This window comes from Mauremys reevesii, linkage group 1 (assembly GCF_016161935.1).
Source record: "Mauremys reevesii isolate NIE-2019 linkage group 1, ASM1616193v1, whole genome shotgun sequence".
NCBI classification, from domain to species: Eukaryota; Metazoa; Chordata; order Testudines; family Geoemydidae; genus Mauremys; species Mauremys reevesii.
This window is the reverse complement of record NC_052623.1, coordinates 52588768-52606783: the sequence shown is the minus strand read 5'-3', so window position 1 is coordinate 52606783 and position 18016 is coordinate 52588768. Positions and strand designations below refer to the sequence as shown.

The 18016-nt window shown below is 49.2% G+C and overlaps 1 protein-coding gene across 3 annotated transcripts in view; it reads right to left on the bottom strand.

Moving 5' to 3' along the window:
• The window catches only part of FRY (FRY microtubule binding protein), a 385515-nt gene that overhangs the window by 285913 nt on the left and 81586 nt on the right, over window positions 1–18016 (bottom strand). The window lies entirely within an intron of this gene.

Genomic DNA, 18016 nt, shown 5'->3' with positions numbered 1-18016 from the left:
GATGAAGCTATTGGACTATGATCCATTTTAGCAGTATGATGTCCCTTTGGGGGCTGGGATAGCAGATGTGCAGGAAGGCGCCTTCAGGTAGTGGGAGGGACCAAGGAGATTCCAGAGAGCAGCCCTGGAGAAGTGGGGGGCGGCTGGGATACAGAACTGCCATTTCAGACTGAGGGTTGGCAACTCCTGGCTGGGGAGGAAAGGGGGAAGGAGTGAATGACAGGGGGCAGGTCACTCCCAGCCAGTGAGAGGAGTGGGGAAAGGAGCGAACAAGTGATGGAGGACCAGAGGGTGGGGGAGTTGCTCCCAGGCAGTGATACAAAACTTGGGTGTGGGGAGATGCCCTCCTTAAATGGTACCCCTGCTGGGATGTGGCAGAAGTGGGCTATTGGAGGCAGACTGGGGAAGAAAAGAAGCCTGTTGGGGTGGGAGGATGTACAGGGTTTTGGGGACCGGCTCTGAAGGACAGTGGATGGGGAAGAAATGAGACCGGGTACGGGCTACAGGGACCACTTGGGGGGGAAAGAAGGGGCTGAGGGGCAGGCCATGCCATGTTTGGTGCCCTGGCACAAGCAGATGCTGCGGGACCTGGTCATTCACTCACCAACTGGGTTGCCCAATAGGGCCTAGGGCCCACAGATCATGGCTCCATGGCCCAACCGGAGAAGAGTTTGAATTAGGGCCCTGACTGCGCTGCCCACTGATTGGGCAGCAGAGTGAGCACATGACATCCCATTACTCCCTGATTGGAGGGGCAGGGCATAGGAGAGACACATCATCCAGGCTCCTATCCCTCCTCCAAAAGTTGCCGCTTACCCCCCCCCCTAATATTCCTCTGTGCGCCCCAGGAGGGTGCACCCCACTTTTCTGGCAAAACAGGACAAATGCCCAGTTTTGCCAAAAAAGTCAGGATGTCAGAAACAGGGCTTAAAAAGGGGACTGTTCCTGCCAAAATGGAATGTATGGTCACCCTACCTCTCAGGACCATGTCTGAAGCAGACCATAGGAGCAAACTAAGTATATACTAGATTTGTGAGTTTTGTGTATGTGTAATACAGCGGATTAGTGTACTTGAATGTATCTCCCTCTAGTGGCAGCTACTAATAATTAAAACTGATCCTTGATTTCTACTAACAGAATGACTCCTTAAGCCACAGGTAGCAGGGGATTGTGCTTTTGATCCTTAATTACCTTGTTTCAATCCCCACTGATAAACCATAGTGTTTGTATTTGTCAGCAGACATATGCACTATCTAATACGCTGTCATAGTATAAAACTGGTATTCTGGATTGGCTGATCTAGGGCTTGGAGTCAGATCTAGGGGTTAATCATGCAAGGTGTCAGTCTGGGCCAGTGGTCCCCAACCTTTTTGTGGCCAGTAGCACATTCATGTTTTCAGAAGAGTGTGGCGGGCACCACCAATTTTTCAAGGCTTATTTTGTATTTGTACATTAAATAATACGAAAAACATAATATTTAATATTACATAATATATGAATCGCTAAGATAAAAAGAGTAATTTTACATGTAAAAGGTATTAAATTAAATTATGCGGCAATTACTCTTTCACCTTACCATTTGAATTTGCTCTTTTTTATCTACCTATAAAAAAAATTAGAAAGTTTTTACAAAATATATATCATAAACAGTTTTCATCTTATTTATTTTAAAAAAGTAAAACATTGTTTAACTGCTGGTCCAAATATATTTATTATTCTTACTTTAACATACAATGAAGCCGGCAGCCCCGGAGTTCTCTGTCTCCGGCAGGCGTGGGGCCACGGCTTCTCTCCGGCTTAAGCCATGGCCCAGCGCCTGCCAGGGACTGAGAACACCGGTGCCTGCAGCCCCGGAGTTCTCTGTCCCCGGCAGGGGCGGGACTGTGTCTTCTCTCCAGCTTCCAAGCTGGAGAGAAGGGCCCGGCGCCTGCTGGGGACCGAGAACACCAGCGCCCGCAGCCTGCAGCCCCGGAGAAGCCGGAGAGAAGCCGCAGCCCCGCGCCTGCCAGGAAAAGAGAAAGCCGGCGCCCACAGCCTGCAGCCCTGGAGTTCTCTGTCCCCGGCAGGCGTGGGACCTCAGCTTCTCTCCCCTGCTGGGCACTAGGCAGGCACACATAAATGCCCCAGCAGGTGCAATGGCGCCCGTGGGCACTGTGTTGGGGACCACTGGTCTGGGCCCTCCAGCCCTGACCCTCAAAACACTGAAGCACGCACTTAAGTTACTTGTTTATTTAAAGTACCAGCATAGGTATTATCAGTTAGTAAGCTATCACAGACATCATGGTGCAAGTGGGTCTTGAGGAAAGATCAAGAAGATCAAGAACCAGTATACTGGCTTTACGAATTAATCTGGGGAGGAAATTCTATGAGTAAAGAGTAGCATGGAAGAAAGTATAAAGGTGCTCATGGGGGAAGTGGACAAAAAAGTGATGGAGGCTGGCACCGTTGGAGGAGAGGAGAGATGGGAATGTGTGACAGCACAATGATGATATATTTTGTTGTAGAGAAATTAAACTGTCTATATTTAGAATCATATATTTACTTTCAAAGATCTCCAGACACTTTTTCCAAACTAAATTAACCCATATTAACCATTTCCCCACAGGAATACACCCTGCTAAATCAGTATAATAAATTTATACTTTTTTGACTAAACTGTAGGACAAAAGGCAACTAAAAGACAACACACTTCTCAAAATTATAACCAATAGAGCTGGAGAAGACAATTTTTTTTAGTTTTTTGCTACATTATGATTCTTTTTAGAACTGTTTCATTTAATTAGTTTTTGAAAGCAAATTAAAAATCTACTATATCACAAAACAAACATAATGGAGTTCATAATACAGTGTGTAATGTTTCTAGCCCCAGCCCATCTGCAAGAATTTCATTCATTTCAAATGGGCAACCTTTGCCTTTATGAATTACGAAGTCTTCACTTTCCTCACATTAAAATATTTAGCAGAGCCTTTTTTTCTGCCTCTCAAATGCATCCAATTTAGATTTACCAAATACAAAAATTTGCATAGTACTAAACAAGTCAAACTAAGCGTTAAGCACGCTGTATGCACATGTGTTGTATTATTAGTGTCCTCACTTGAAATTCAGATCACAAATTTCATCTGAGTCCATTTGAATTTGTATACTTATACAGGCATCCATGATTGCTACATAGTAAAAGAGAAATTCAACTTGCCAAAATCCAAATTCAAAATATAGATTTATACTGAACCTATGCACAAAACAAAATGATTGTCATTAAGCTAAAACCATTTATGTCTGATAGGTTGTAAACTAAGGTGACAGTAATACTGTTCAGTTTTTATGTCTCAATCCAGTTATAGTTTTGCTGCACCATTTTATCTTCTGTTTATAATTATATGTCAATATACTGCCACTTAGTGGTAAAAAGCATAACATAAGCAAAGAAACAGAATAAAGATGGCTGACTAATGACAGAGAGAGACAAGGTGGTTGAAGTAATAGCTTTTATTGGACCAACTTCTGTTGGTGAGAGAGATTAGCTTAAACACTCATAAACTGAAAATAGAAGTGTAGTAAGTAATAAGACAGATGTGCTTACTCACTTTCAAAGAAACTATATCAGACAACTAGGGGATTTGGATACCAATAATTTAAAGTATTTTAATAAGAATATTATTTTACAATATTTATTTTAACACCTTTGTTCTAATCTTGGCTTGGACATTGAACTGATGAGCATCTTGGGCAAGTCGTAAGTGATCTGTAACTCAGCTTCTCATCTGTAAAATATGGCTGATAATAAAATCAACCTACAGTACCTCCAGGGGTGCCCTGGAAGATTACTTAATGTTGGAACAGTGCTCTGAGGAGACAAACTGTTACAAATGCTGTTTTTCTTGGTTGTGCTTTGTTTTGAAGCGGTTAGACTGGATGTACGCACTTAGGAATCTGTAGTTGCTTCAAACATTTTTTCTAGCTGACTGATAGTCACAAGTAGTATCAGTCAACCAGGGATGAACTTCTACTGCTCTCCCAGACCCACCACAAACAATATACATTTCTAAGTCCATCCTACAAACCCAGTTTAAAATCTGCAATTTTACCAGTTAGAGTAGGTTTGGGTAACACACAAAAAAGGTGCAAGCCTCACTGAAAATAGGGTGCAGATTCTGTAGCTGCACAATATGCAAAGCTTATATAGCCTACATGGATCAGCAACCATACAGCTATTTGAGTAGCATCCTCTCACTGCTCTACACCCTACTCAGCTTCCTGGCAAGTTATTTTCCTGTGAGAACAGGCCTGTGATGTACCTGTAAACCAGCATTTTTCCCTTCCTAGTTTTGTTACAAACTCTTTTGTGTGTGTGTGTATAAAATAATAATAATTAACATGCTTGACAAATGTCCCAATATGCCTGGGAATACGAAGAGGTCCCACAGCTAAAATTTTCAGAAATGGCCACTGGTTTTGAGTGCCTCGATTTTTGGATGCCCAGATTGAGAGACAGGATGGGTACCAACAATGAAAGGCTGCTTAAATTATTGGTTCTATGTTACCAGAGTCCACACCAGAGCAAACAGAACCCAGGAGTTGTTCATTCTTTTTTAAAAACTCTTTCCTTTTTGTTTTCTTAATTATTAAAGTTTCTTCCTTTCTGACTGACCTATTTGGACATTAACACCTTAGAAGTCTAGCTACTGTATTCTCCACCATAAGTATTCCTCTGATTGTGTTGCCCCCTTTGCTCCATCCAACATACCAATTTCAAATGTCCATTCTCTCACAAATAGTTAATGCTATCAAAATTTTTGGAAGGGATATTAAACTTCCTGCTTCAGGGTGTGAGCCAATCTTTATCTATTAAAGATCAGTGTTAGACCAAATGTGGATGTCTTACACCTTCCTATTACTTCTGGAACTTGCTATTCTTAGGGAGACTAGCTATTGAACTCGATGGGCCTTGGGTCTGACCCAGCATACCAATTCCCGTGTTGTTCCAAACATCTACGCACTTTCCTCCACACTGACTTTATGCATGAAATGGCCTCCATGAACTAATCCAAAAGCTACTACCTTCTCCTCAAGACCCATTTCTGCTGCAAGCGTTCCAAGAAATCAGATATCTAATAATGGCTAAGTTGAGTAGTGAGTAGGGACAGATTATATCTATCTACCTATCAACAACTTACAAAAAAACAACTTTCAAATTATTTGGAAGTATCAAGTTGTGCACATAGCTAAACAAGATAGCTATATGATCTTATTGCCATTACTCTCATCCTCCCTTTCCTACGTGTCTCCTACAGTTTCTTACATTCATTTGTTGTGTTTTGTTTCAAAGTATAATGTAAATTCTTCTGGGCAAGGACCATCTACGCCTTTGTGGACGTACAGCATCTAGCATATTAGGGCCTTTGGACATTATCAGATAAGTAATGGGGAGGTCTTATTCAAAATGCTATGCTCCAAAAGAAAAGCTCAAGTACAGCTTAAAATATCTGAAGTCTATTTCAGATTTGTAATGCAATCTGGTTATCTAGAATGATGATCTTGTTACACACCACTTGTTTCGGGGTAGAGAAGAAGGAATTCCCAAAACTCAGAATAGCTAAAGAGAAGTCACCACAGGATCCTGAAGCTTTTTTCTTCTTCTCCTCATTATGCAACTGGCAAAGCCTGGCATGTACTTACCCACCCTGTGTTATTTTATCTACTGTGTTTAGTGGCTATGAGTTTGAGTCTGCACTGCATTGCCCCAATGAAGTTATTTACATATGTCTAAAATGTGTATAAAATGCTAACAAATCAGAATTCTCCACAAACTTCCACCACAGGTAGTTTTAGACCCACTTTGTACATACTGACTACATCATTGTACATAATGACTACACAGGGTTTTTCAGTTGTGGATTACCACATAGGACCACAGGGGCTCTTGCCCAGGGGTTCCACTCAATTTGGGGGCCCCTACAAGAACACCAGAACTCTGATCCCATCCCCTGCTCCTCCTTTCCCCCAGGGTCCTGTTGCCCTGCTCCTCCTCTTCCTTCTGATGCCCCACCCCCTGGCCAGAAGCCGGAGCCAGGCTATCATAGGGTAAGTATATTCTCCACCCCGCAAAGAACTGGCCTGAAGCCCTCTCCCCGCTCCCACATGCAGAGCTGGCCTAAGCCCTCCTCCTCCCGCATGTGGACCAAGCCATTTGCCCGAGCTCTGCTCATCCCCTGGGCAGGGCTGGCCCAAGCCTCGTGGCTCACCTCCCCTCCCACCCCCTTTTTGGCAAAACTGGGATTTGTCCCATTTGCTGTTGCCAACTGATGATCAGTTCGCAAGAGCACATGGGACAAATGCCCAGTTTTACCAGTCAGGACATCTGGGGCAGGGCTTAAAAAGGGTACTGTCCCAGCCAAAATGGATATATGGTCACGCTATGCTATTGTAAGAGCCGCCCAGGGAACTCAGGCAGCTCTGGGGAGCCCCAGACTCTCCACCTACCCTGGGCAAGGGACTGGGATATCTGAGAACAGCCCCTGGCCCACATCCCTGCCCCCCCAGGGTGCACTGCCCAGGGCAGGTGGAGGGTCAAGTGCTCCCCACAGCAGCCCGGGCTCCGGGGGCAGCTCTGACCATGGCCTGCCTTCCAGCCAGATCAGGTCCTTGGGGGAAAGGGGAGGAGCAGAGGGTGGGCACAGAAGAAGGGGGGGACCCAAATGTTCTTTGCACCCAGGGCCCCAATAAATCTTAATCTGCCTCAGGGTGCAAGGCGATGGAGAATCAAGCCTTAAGTCTTTGCAGTATTTGCACTGAATGCAATGATTCTTGTTCCTTAAAGTGGCTGCTCATTGTGGGTTTACAGCTCCAGCCTAAATACTCTCCTATGGCTACTCAAACTCCTCTCTCTATGCCCAAATTCTGATGATGTGATGTCACTAAAACACCTGATCTTTCCATATAATTCTTTACCAATGGTGAATAAGACACAACAGAATGGATATACTTTGTAATATTTTAAATCCTATTACACAAAGACATGCTTGGATGCTTGCTAGACAAGAGGTGGAGATTTGCACAACCATTTTACACAATAATCCCTCTACTAGCCTGCAATATCATGCATACAGTTTTACAATATAAAGGGAAAGAACAGTGCTTTCCAATTATCTTTAAGTATATATCTTTTCACCTGTAAAAGTGGTTTGTAGGAAGACAAAACTCAGTAATAGAGAGATGTTAAAGATTTTTCCCATTTTTCCCTCTTATGTAATTTTAGAGTAGAACAGCCAAAGGTTTTAACAAAAGGTTGTCTCTCTCCTGACTGGTGTAGCAGAGAAGGGGCTCCCTCTGGGTGATGATGAGGAGAGGTTTAATTGAGCTCTCTGCTCCCTCTCAATTGCTGCTCTTCAAACTCCTGGTTGAAACCAATGGGAATAATCAGGACAGTAAAGTTAAATATGTGCACAAGTCTTTGTACAGCTGGGACTTTAGTCCCTTCTTGGCGTCTCCCCCTTATTGTTAATGCAAAAACAAACTTTTTGCCACAACCTGCTACTGAGTTTGTCAAGTTCTACGGCTGTTCCTTACCAACTAGGTATCATATAAAGTGTTGGGAATCTATCTCCATGTTGTAATTATTCCTGGGTAAATTCTTACCTCCCCAATGGTTGCAGAAGCAAGCCAAGAGATTTGGCCATAGTGGGAAGATGAGTATGGTTTTCCATCCCAAGGCCAAGGGGTGGGAGTTTGGGACACCCTAACAAACAGGAAAGCTCCCATCACTAGTGATGTGACAAACACAGCATGGGGTTCTAGAACCTGACACCCTGTTACAGGGAGAAATCTAGAAAGCAGTAATACTGTATGAGACTTTGGGGCACACCTTTTATTTTATTTTTATCTGGGGTAAACACGGAAAGGTCTGGGATCTTTCGCCCATTCCCCCCACAACATACACACATTTTCAAATGAGCTGGTAAAGGGAATCTGACACTTTGAAGAAGGATTTAGGAATTTTATTTCTGAGTTCCCGTTGGCTACTGTGATGAATGAGGGGGGCAGGGTAGCTCCCTTTTATGGACACCCAGCAAGCCAGTTAGCTATAAAATCCCTCTCAGTAACTGTTCTCTACTTGCTTTACCTGTAAAGGGTTAAAGAGTCTGACTGCATGCATAGGTAAAAGGAAGTGAATGGGCACCTGGCCAAAAGAGCCAAAAGAGTGGGAAGGCTAGAACTTTTTAAAATTGAAACAAGACTCCCCTTTTGTCTGTCTGTGGTTGTTCTCCCGGAGAGCAGGGACTGGGCTGGACTATGCTGTAAGAGCTTGCGCCAAGTATGAAAAATCATTAAATCATACCTGGAAACTACTCATTTGAAACCCCAGATATGTAAGTAGATCAGGAAATGTCTAGGAAGACACAATTAGGTTTATCTCTTTGATTTCTTTATGGCTTGTGGACTTCTTCTTCGAGTGATTGCTCCTATGCATTCCAGTCAGGTGTGCGCGCCGCGCGTGCACGGCATCTCGGAACTTTTTACCCTAGCAACTCCGGCGGGCCGGCTGGCGCCCCCTGGAGTGGCGCCGCTATGGCGCCCATTATATACCTCAGCCGGCCCGTCCGCCCCTCAGTTCCTTCTTACCGCCCGTGACGGCCAGTTGGAACTGTGGAGTGCTCTCTGTCCTACACAACCCTAGCTCTTGCTTCTTGTTTGTACATAGTTAGATTAGTGATTAGTTTTACAGTTTGTTAGTTAGATAGTTAGTGTTTAGATAAGATAAGGTAAAAGGGGGGGTTTCCCCCTTTGCCTTCCCCGGTGCGGGCTCATGCCCAAGGCACCGGGCTTTAAGCCCTGCGCAGCGTGCCAGAGGCCTATGCCTGTTGGAGACCCACACGACGCCTGCCTCCGTTGCCTGGGTGAAGACATAGAACAGATAAGTGTTCGCTCTGTTCCACCTTCAAACCGCGGACTCGAAAAGAACGGGATATCCGCTTAAAGCAGCTCCTGATGGAAGCGTCGCTTCAGCCCCCGGCACCGTCCGCGCCGGCACCGCGAGCTTCCTCGGTGCAGAGCGCACCGGCGGCACCGAGCCACTCAGGCTCCGCGGCACCGCAGCCTCAGAAAGCGGCTACGAAGTCCCGGCACCGCTCGCTTTCGCCTTCTAAGAGACAGAAGCTGGCGAAAGCGCTTGCCCAGGCCCGCGCTGAGGACTCGGCGAAAGCGGTTGCGCCGCCTGCGGCCCCCGCGGTGATCGTGCACAAGTCATGCACCGGGCCTTTGACTCCGGCGCCGCAAGGCCCGTCGAGTCCGGCGCCGCCACGCTCCCCGGTACCGACCGTGGTTGAGCCCCGGCTGCCGTCGACGCTGGAGACATTCTCTTCGGCGCGAGAGCTGATTCAGCTCATAGAGGCACCGAGCCTCCGGCCCCCGGCACCGCCGGTGCGGGCTGTCATGTCGGCGGGAAAGCCGGCCAGAATGACCCGGCCGCCCTCTCTGGACAGGCGACATGGACGGCACACCCGGTCCCGGTCACGTTCCCGGTCCCATGGAAGATCTCCGTCCCGTCGCTCGCGATCTCAGCACCGCTCGCCATCGCGGTACCGATCGCCGTCGAGACGTCGGTCGCAGTCCCGGTACCGCTCGTCATCGCGGTACCGGTCGTACTCCTGGCGTCGCACGAGGTCCAGGTCGCCATCACGTCGGCACCGGCGGAGGTCCCCGTCCCGACACCGTTCCCGGCACCGCAGGTCTCAGTCCAGGTCGAGCTCCCGGCACCGGTCGAGCTCCCGGCACCGTGACGGACGTCACTCCCGGTCGCCATCCCGGTACCGAGCGGACCAACATCGCCCTTCGCTGCCATCCGGGGACGGACTGCCTTATTCGGCGGCGCACTCCGTCAGCGCCTCGGCACCTCCATGGCCATCCCGGCCCGCGTCGGTCGCTTCCGGGACGGAGGGCTACGGCCTGTTGCCCACCCCACAGAGCCATCCTCAAGGGGCTCAGCCGTGGGGCTTCTGGGTTCCCTGGGCCCATTATGAGGCTCGGGGGTGCCCTTCCCCCCGAGGTCCCTGGCGTCCGAGCGTAGGGTACCGGAGGCGACGCTCAGCCGACTGGCCCCTTCGCCACCAGGCGCGGGTTCCATACCACCTGAACCCCAGGGGCACGCGCAGCCCGACCCTCCTGACGAGCCGGCAGCGGATCCATCTTCAGAGCCGGTCATCCAGGGCTTATCCTCCTCGTCCTCGCCTGACGAAGCGGTGGCCGGAGCGTCGACCAAGGAGTCTCCGCCCATAGACTTGAGGGCGCACCAGGACCTACTCCGCCGCGTGGCGGCGGCTATGGCTCTACCTATAGCGGAGGTCCAGGAGGACGAGAACCCCATCACCAATGTCATTGGGGCAGAGGTTCGTGCGGACAATTCAGAAGAATGCCACCACACTATGGCAGATGCCTGCGTCCGTCCCCCCTACAGCCCGTGGGGTTGAACGCAAATACTCTGTCCCTCCCGGCCCTTCTACCAACAGCGATATCGGCCATACAATAGCCGGCAACCGGCCCAAAATTGCCGTCGTCCTTCAGGCAACCGCCGTAACCAGGGCCAGGCCGCTTCCAAGGCCCCTCAGGGGGGCAAGCAGGCCTTTTGATGGGATGCTCGAGGACGGCCCATCACTCTCCCTACCGGATCCTTCCCCCTTATTTTACAACCGCCTCTCCCATTTCTTTTCGGCGTGGTCCCAAGTAACAACAGACAACTGGGTGCTTCAAACGGTCCAGTCGGGATACCGCCTTCAATTTGTTTCGCCCCCTCCTTCCCACCCACCCTCCCTGTCCCTCTTCAGGGACCCCTCTCACGAGCAAGTCCTCTTACAAGAGGTTCAGACTCTGTTGAGCGTGGGTGCCATAGAAGCAGTGCCTCAAGACAGGCGGGGCAGGGGATTCTATTCCCGATATTTTCTCATCCCCAAGGCGAAAGGGGGGCTACGTCCTATCCTGGACCTTCGCGAGCTGAACAAGTACCTGCTCAAGCCCAAGTTTCGCATGGTCACCTTGGGGACCATCATTCCCTCTCTGGATCCGGGAGACTGGTTTGCCGCCCTCGACATGAAGGACGCCTACTTCCATGTCGCAATCTATCGTCGTTATCTCCGGTTTGTGGTCGGCAACACCCACTACCAGTTCGCCGTGTTGCCATTCGGACTCTCCACCGCACCGAGGGTGTTTACCAAATGCATGGCAGTGGTTGCCGCAGCCCTCCGCCGTCGTCAGATACACGTCTACCCGTATCTCGACGACTGGCTGGTTCGAGGACAGTCTCGACATCTCGTACTGGGCCAGATGTCGGAAATCCTGTCCCTCTTTCGGCGGCTCGGCCTTCTCATCAACGCCGAGAAGTCCACTTTGATTCCGTCACAACGGGTGGAGTTCATCGGAGCGGTCCTCGACTCCACGGTGGCCAGGGCCTGTCTTCCTCGCGCTCGACACCAGACGATGGTCTCCATCATTCAGGACCTCGTCACCTTCCCGACCACGACGGTGCGCTCCTGCCTCCGCTTCCTGGGCCACATGGCTTCATGCACGTATGTCACCGCGTACGCGCGACTCCACCTCCGCCCGTTCCAGTCTTGGCTTGCATCGGTGTACCGGCCGCATCGAGACCCCATCGACATGGTGGTCACGGTCACCAGGCCGACCCTCGAGTCTCTCAGCTGGTGGCTCGACCCGGAGGTCGTGTGTGCCGGAGTCCCGTTCCGCCCTCCTCGCCCATCCGCCACTCTGACCACGGATGCCTCAGCGCTCGGTTGGGGAGCGCACCTGGGCGATCTTCACACCCAAGGCCTGTGGTCGCCCCAGGAGCTCGCCCTGCACATCAATGTCCGCGAGCTACGAGCGATCCGTCTGGCCTGTCGCACCTTCTGCACCCACCTGCAAGGCCGCTGTGTGACAGTGTTCACGGACAATACATCAGCGGTGTTCTACGTGAACAAGCAGGGCGGAGCCCGATCCTCCCTCCTCTGCAAGGAGGCGATGCTTCTGTGGGACTTCTGTGTGACCCACTCCATTCACCTAGAAGCGTCCTTTCTTCCGGGTGTACAGAACACGTTGGCCGACCATCTCAGCAGGTCATTCCTTTCCCACGAGTGGTCCCTCCGTCCAGATGTTGTCCACACAATCTTCCGGAGGTGGGGGTTTCCCCAAATAGACCTATTCGCCTCCAGGGGGAACAGGAAGTGCCACCGGTTTTGCTCCTACCGGGGTCGCTCCCCGGGCTCCCTGTCGGACGCCTTTCTTTACCCCTGGACGGATCGCCTCCTCTACGCCTTCCCTCCGTTCCCGCTCGTGCACCGAGTGCTCCTGAAGCTTCGGAGGGACACAGCCCGTGTCATACTCGTAGCGCCGGCCTGGCCGAGGCAGCACTGGTACACCCTGCTGCTCGAGCTCTCCGTTCGGGAACCCATCCCCCTTCCGTTGTGGCCGGACCTCATCACCCAGGACTTCGGCAGACTCCGCCATCCGAGCCTACAGTCCCTCCATCTCACAGCTTGGTACCTGAGTGGTTGACCCACGCGGAAAGGGTCTGCTCCGCGGCAGTTCAGCAAGTCCTGCTGGAGAGCAGGAAACCTTCCACTCGCTCCACTTACCTCGCGAAATGGAAGAGATTCGCACTCTGGTGTGATCACCAAGGACTCAACCCATTCGTAGTCCCGGTTCCTACCATCCTCGACTACCTGTGGTACCTGAAGGAACAAGGTCTTGCGGTCTCCTCCTTGAAAGTTCACCTGGCAGCGGTGTCCGCCTTTCATCCATCTGTGGAAGGGCGGTCCATCTTCTCTAACCAGATGGTTTCCCGCTTCCTCAAAGGCTTGGACCGCTTGTACCCGCCGGTGCGACGTCCTGCCCTGTCCTGGGATTTGAACCTCGTACTGGCCAAGCTGATGGGTCCTCCGTTCGAGCCCTTAGCCACGTGCTCCCTGCTCTACCTCTCCTGGAAGACGGCCTTCCTCGTCGCCATTACATCAGCGAGACGAGTTTCTGAGCTTCGCGCTCTGACGGTTAGTCCGCCATACACCGTCTTTCATAGGGACAAGGTGCAGCTTCGCCCACATCCGGCCTTCCTCCCAAAGGTAGTGTCAGCCTTCCACCTCAACCAGGAGATCTTCCTCCCGGTGTTCTTCCCGAAGCCGCATGCCTCAACTCGGGAGCAGCAGCTGCATACCCTCGACGTCCGTAGGGCCCTCGCTTTCTACATCGAGCGGACTAAGCCCTTCCGACGTTCGCCCCAGCTGTTCGTAGCGGTTGCTGACCGCATGAAGGGCGAGCCGATATCCTCCCAGCAGATTTCCTCCTGGGTCACAGCTTGTATCACAGCTCCTGCTACGAGCTTGCTCACGTGCCGCCTCACTGCACATTCGACGAGGGCGCACGCCTCGTCGGTGGCCTTCCTGGCTCAGGTTCCAATCCAGGACATCTGTCGAGCGGCCACCTGGTCTTCGGTCCACACCTTCGCCTCCCACTACGCGTTGGTGCAACAGTCTCGAGACGACGCAGCCTTCGGCTCTGCGGTATTACACTCCGCCACGTCTCACTCCGACCCCACCGCCTAAGTAAGGCTTGGGAATCACCTGACTGGAATGCATAGGAGCAATCACTCGAAGAAGAAAAGACGGTTACTCACCTGTAGTAACTGTTGTTCTTCGAGATGTGTTGCTCCTATCCATTCCAGACCCGCCCTCCTTCCCCACTGTCGGAGTAGCCGGCAAGAAGGAACTGAGGGGTGGACGGGCCGGCTGAGGTATATAATGGGCGCCATAGCGGCGCCACTCCAGGGGGCGCCAGCCGGCCCGCCGGAGTTGCTAGGGTAAAAAGTTCCGAGATGCCGTGCACGCGCAGCGCGCACACCTGACTGGAATGGATAGGAGCAACACATCTCGAAGAACAACAGTTACTACAGGTGAGTAACCGTCTTTTCTCTGTGCTAACCCCCAAATGCTCTTCTTTTGCTTGTCATTAAGCTGGACCTCAAGAAAACCATTCTTGAAGCTTAATTATTATATTTGCTCTTTTTAAATCTAGCAATAGCCTAAGATCCAGATGTATTTACTTTCTTTTTGTTTTTAATAAAATGTACCTTTTTTAAGAACAGGATTAAAATTTTTGTGTTCTAAGAGGTTTGTGCATATATTGTTTAATTAGCTGGTTACTATAGTTCCTAACTATACATATACAATGATGGGGTCTAAATTAGCTGTTACCACTCAAAAAAGAGATCCTGGAGTCATTGTGGAGAGTTCTCTGAAATGATCCACTCAATGTGCAGCAGCAGTTAAAAAAGCAAACAATGTTGGGAATCATCAAGAAAGGGATAGATAATAAGACAGAAAATATCATATTGCCTCTATATAAATCTATGGTATGCCCACACCTTGAACACTGCGTGCGCATGTGGTCACCCCATCTCAAAAAAGATATATTGGAATTGGAAAAGGTTCAGAAAAGGGCAACAAAAATGATTAGGGGTATAGAACGGCTTCCGTATGAGCAGAGATTAATAAGACTGGGACTTTTCAGCTTGGAAAAGAGGGACCAAAGGGGGGTATGATAGATCTCTATAAAATCATGAGTGGTATATAGAAAGTAAATAAGGAAATGTTATTTACTCCTTCTCATAATACAAGAACGAGGGGCCATCAAATGAAATTAATAGCTTGCAGGTTTAAAACAAACACAAGAAAGTATTTTTTCCCGCAATGCACTGTCAACCTCTGGAACCCCTTGCCAGATGGGGTTGTGAAGTCCAATACTATAACGGGGTTCTGTGTCCAGTTTTGGGCCCCACACTACAAGAAGGATGTGGAAAAATTGGAAAGAGTCCAGCAGAGGGCAACAAAAATGATTAGGGGGCTGGAACACATGACTTATGAGGAAAGTCTGAGGGAACTGGGATTGTTTAGTCTTCTCAGAAGAGAAGAATGAGGAGGGATTTGATAGCTGCTTTCAACTACCTGAAAGGGGGTTCCAAAGAGGATGGATCTAGACTGTTCTCAGTGATAGCAGATGACAGAACAAGGAGTTATGGTCTCAAGTTGCAGTGGGGGAGGTTTAGGTTGGATATTAGGAAAAACTTTTTCACTCAGAGAGTGGTGAAGCACTGGAATGGGTTACCTAGGGAGGTGGTGGAATCTCCTTCCTTAGAGGTTTTTAAGGTCAGGCTTGACAAAGCTCTGACTGGGATGATTTAGTTGGGAATTGGTCCTGCTTTGAGCAGGGGGGTGGACTAGATGACCTCCTGAGGTCCTTCCAACCCTGATATTCTATGTGACTATGATTCTATGAAAAGGGAGCTAGATAGATTCATGGAGGATAGGTCCATCAATGGCTATTAGCCAGGTTGGGCAGGAATGGTGTCCCTAGCCTCTGTTTGCCAGAAGCTCCAAAGGAGCCACAGAGGATGGATCACTTGATGATTACCTGTTCTGTTCATTCCCTCTGGGGCACCTGTCGGAAGACAGGATACTGGGCTAGATGGACCTTTGGTATGACCCAGTAGGGCCATTCTTATGTTCTTATGTAATGTAGTTAAGTATTTAATGCAGTACATGACATTATGACATACTTAGAAAGCTTGAGTTGACCTCACACGTTATATATTTTCCCCTTGATTTTTTATGTATTTTAAAAAGCAGCACCCTTTATCTCATTACAATTTTAGGAGGGCTCATTGATGCAGCATATTAATGTATATTATATGTATTTAAAACAGAGGTTCCCAAAGTTTGGGGCTCACTGGAGCCCAGAACTATCCCAAGGGGGCAAGGAGGGAGCACTACCCAGACCCTCCCCGCCCCCAGCAGCATCCCCAGCTCCTAGCCCCGACCTTGGCCCTGTCCCCAGCCTCGGCTCCACACCTGGCCACGGGCCCGGCTGCCAGCCCCAACCATGGCCCAGCTGCAGCTCTGTTTCTGGTCCTGAGCCAGCTCCCAGCCTCAGCCGCTGGCCGTGGTTCCATTCCCAGCCTGGGGCCAAGGCTGGGAGCAAGGCTAGGAGCAGAGCCACAGCTGGCCTGGCTGCTGACCCCACCACAGCCTGGCTACAGTTCCGGTCCTGCCCCCAGCCTCGGCCCCTGTTGTCACCGCTCCCGACCCCAGACCCACCCGCAGCTGTGGTCCCGGCCTCAGTCCCCTTACCTCTGTGTCCCCCCCTGCAGCCACTGCCCCGTTCCTGGCGGGGGGGTGGGGAGGGTGTGGGGTAGGCATGGACAAGTGTAAGGGGGGGCACAACCATCAAAAGTTTGGGGACCGCTGATTTAAATAATTTCAACAGATTTTTGTAAATTTAGACCTTAATATAGGATATAAATTTCAAATATAAATTTAATTAAGGTTTATTTTTAAGAAGAAAAATGTATTTAATTTAAACTTTAAAAAATCTATTTTTTTTAAATCAACAATTCTTAATTGCCTTGTGGATGTAAAGACTCACTAGGAGCCATACTGCCATCAGAGCCAGTGCTGGACAGAATTCAGTTTCTGGACATAGAATTTGAGCTGTATCAATTGCAGTAGTGCTCAGTGACACTGTATCCTTTGGACTCCGAACGGGTCACTAATGTATGACTTTTGCCTGAACCTCTCTTCTATACAGGTTAGGAGTGTCATCACTAGACACCAGCTAATTTGATAAGCTGAAAATGCATCATCAGTACAGAATAAAAACTTTATGACGTTAGAACTGCTCCAACAGTGCAAGACTATTTTCCTGTTATAAGAAGATTACAGTTCCAGCACTAAACCACACTACAGCTTTGTGCTTGGGAGAAAAAAATGTGGATTTTTTTCTCTTTACGGAAATATTTGTTATTTTGATTCAGCATTTTAGTTTTAGGAGTAAAATATCATTTTGACACAATGGGACTCTGCACACACATACCTCCAAACATTCCCAGGGGCTAAAGCAGGACAAGTCCTGCTCCAGGGGAGTAGGTCGGGGGGAGGATCAGGTGATGGCAGGCTAGGGGAGGGCAGTTGCAGAGTGAGCCCTCATCCCGCAGCAGTGGCTGCTCTGCCTCCTGTCCCATGGGGGTAGCAGGGTTCAGTTCCCCATTCTGTGCACTGCGACCTGGCCCTTGGCACTTGAAGTCTCAGCACCACGCAGGCTGGGCCCAAATCTGAGCAGTGCTGTGACCTATATGAGCAGGGCCAGGTTGCAACACCTGGATTGGGGAGCTGAGCCCAGAGAGCCCTGTGGGACAGGAACTGCTTCAACCAGGACAGAAGGCTTTGGGGTCAAAGCGGGACAATCCCACAAAACCCGGAACTATTGGGAGGGGGTTATGCACGTATCAGGAACCATGTCAGACTAATAGTGTGTGATTCCAACTGCATTTTATACATAGGAACATATGACAGTACAGTGTGGTATAAAATTTTATTGACACGAGTTTGGAGTTAGTGCATTAATCAAAAATGGTAACGCCAAAAGTGTGCACGCTCATACAGTCACCCCAGCGATGGCCGGAAAATAGAGGAAAAAAAACTTTTATGATAATTTAAAAGATATGCTTTTCAGGGAAATTTCATTTTCAACAAAATTTCCCAACAACTCTAATCCACATGCATGAGGAACATTCTTTTAAGGCACTTTTTAGTGCTGAGCTATTTGTTATTTACAGAAGCAACACTATTAAGCACTCTAGTTACTAATTGTGAGAGGCACTGCTTCCTGTGATGTCAATTCACAGATCCATTATGATCATCTAGTCTGACCTCCTGCATCATAATGCAGGCCATAGAATTTCATCCTTTAATTCCTTCATTGAGCCTATAACTTTCAGTTGAGCTGGAGCAATTCAGTGCAGCTAGGCAACACAGTAAAGGCCTTTTGATGGCTCTCAGGTATTAACTGGATCCAGATTAAGATGCTTTAGAAATTGGTAAAACACATCAAAGTATTCAAGGTACCAGACCCAGTTTCCAGGACATATACTGAACATCCTATATGTACACAGTTGCATAGACTGTAATAGATTAATCACTTAAATCA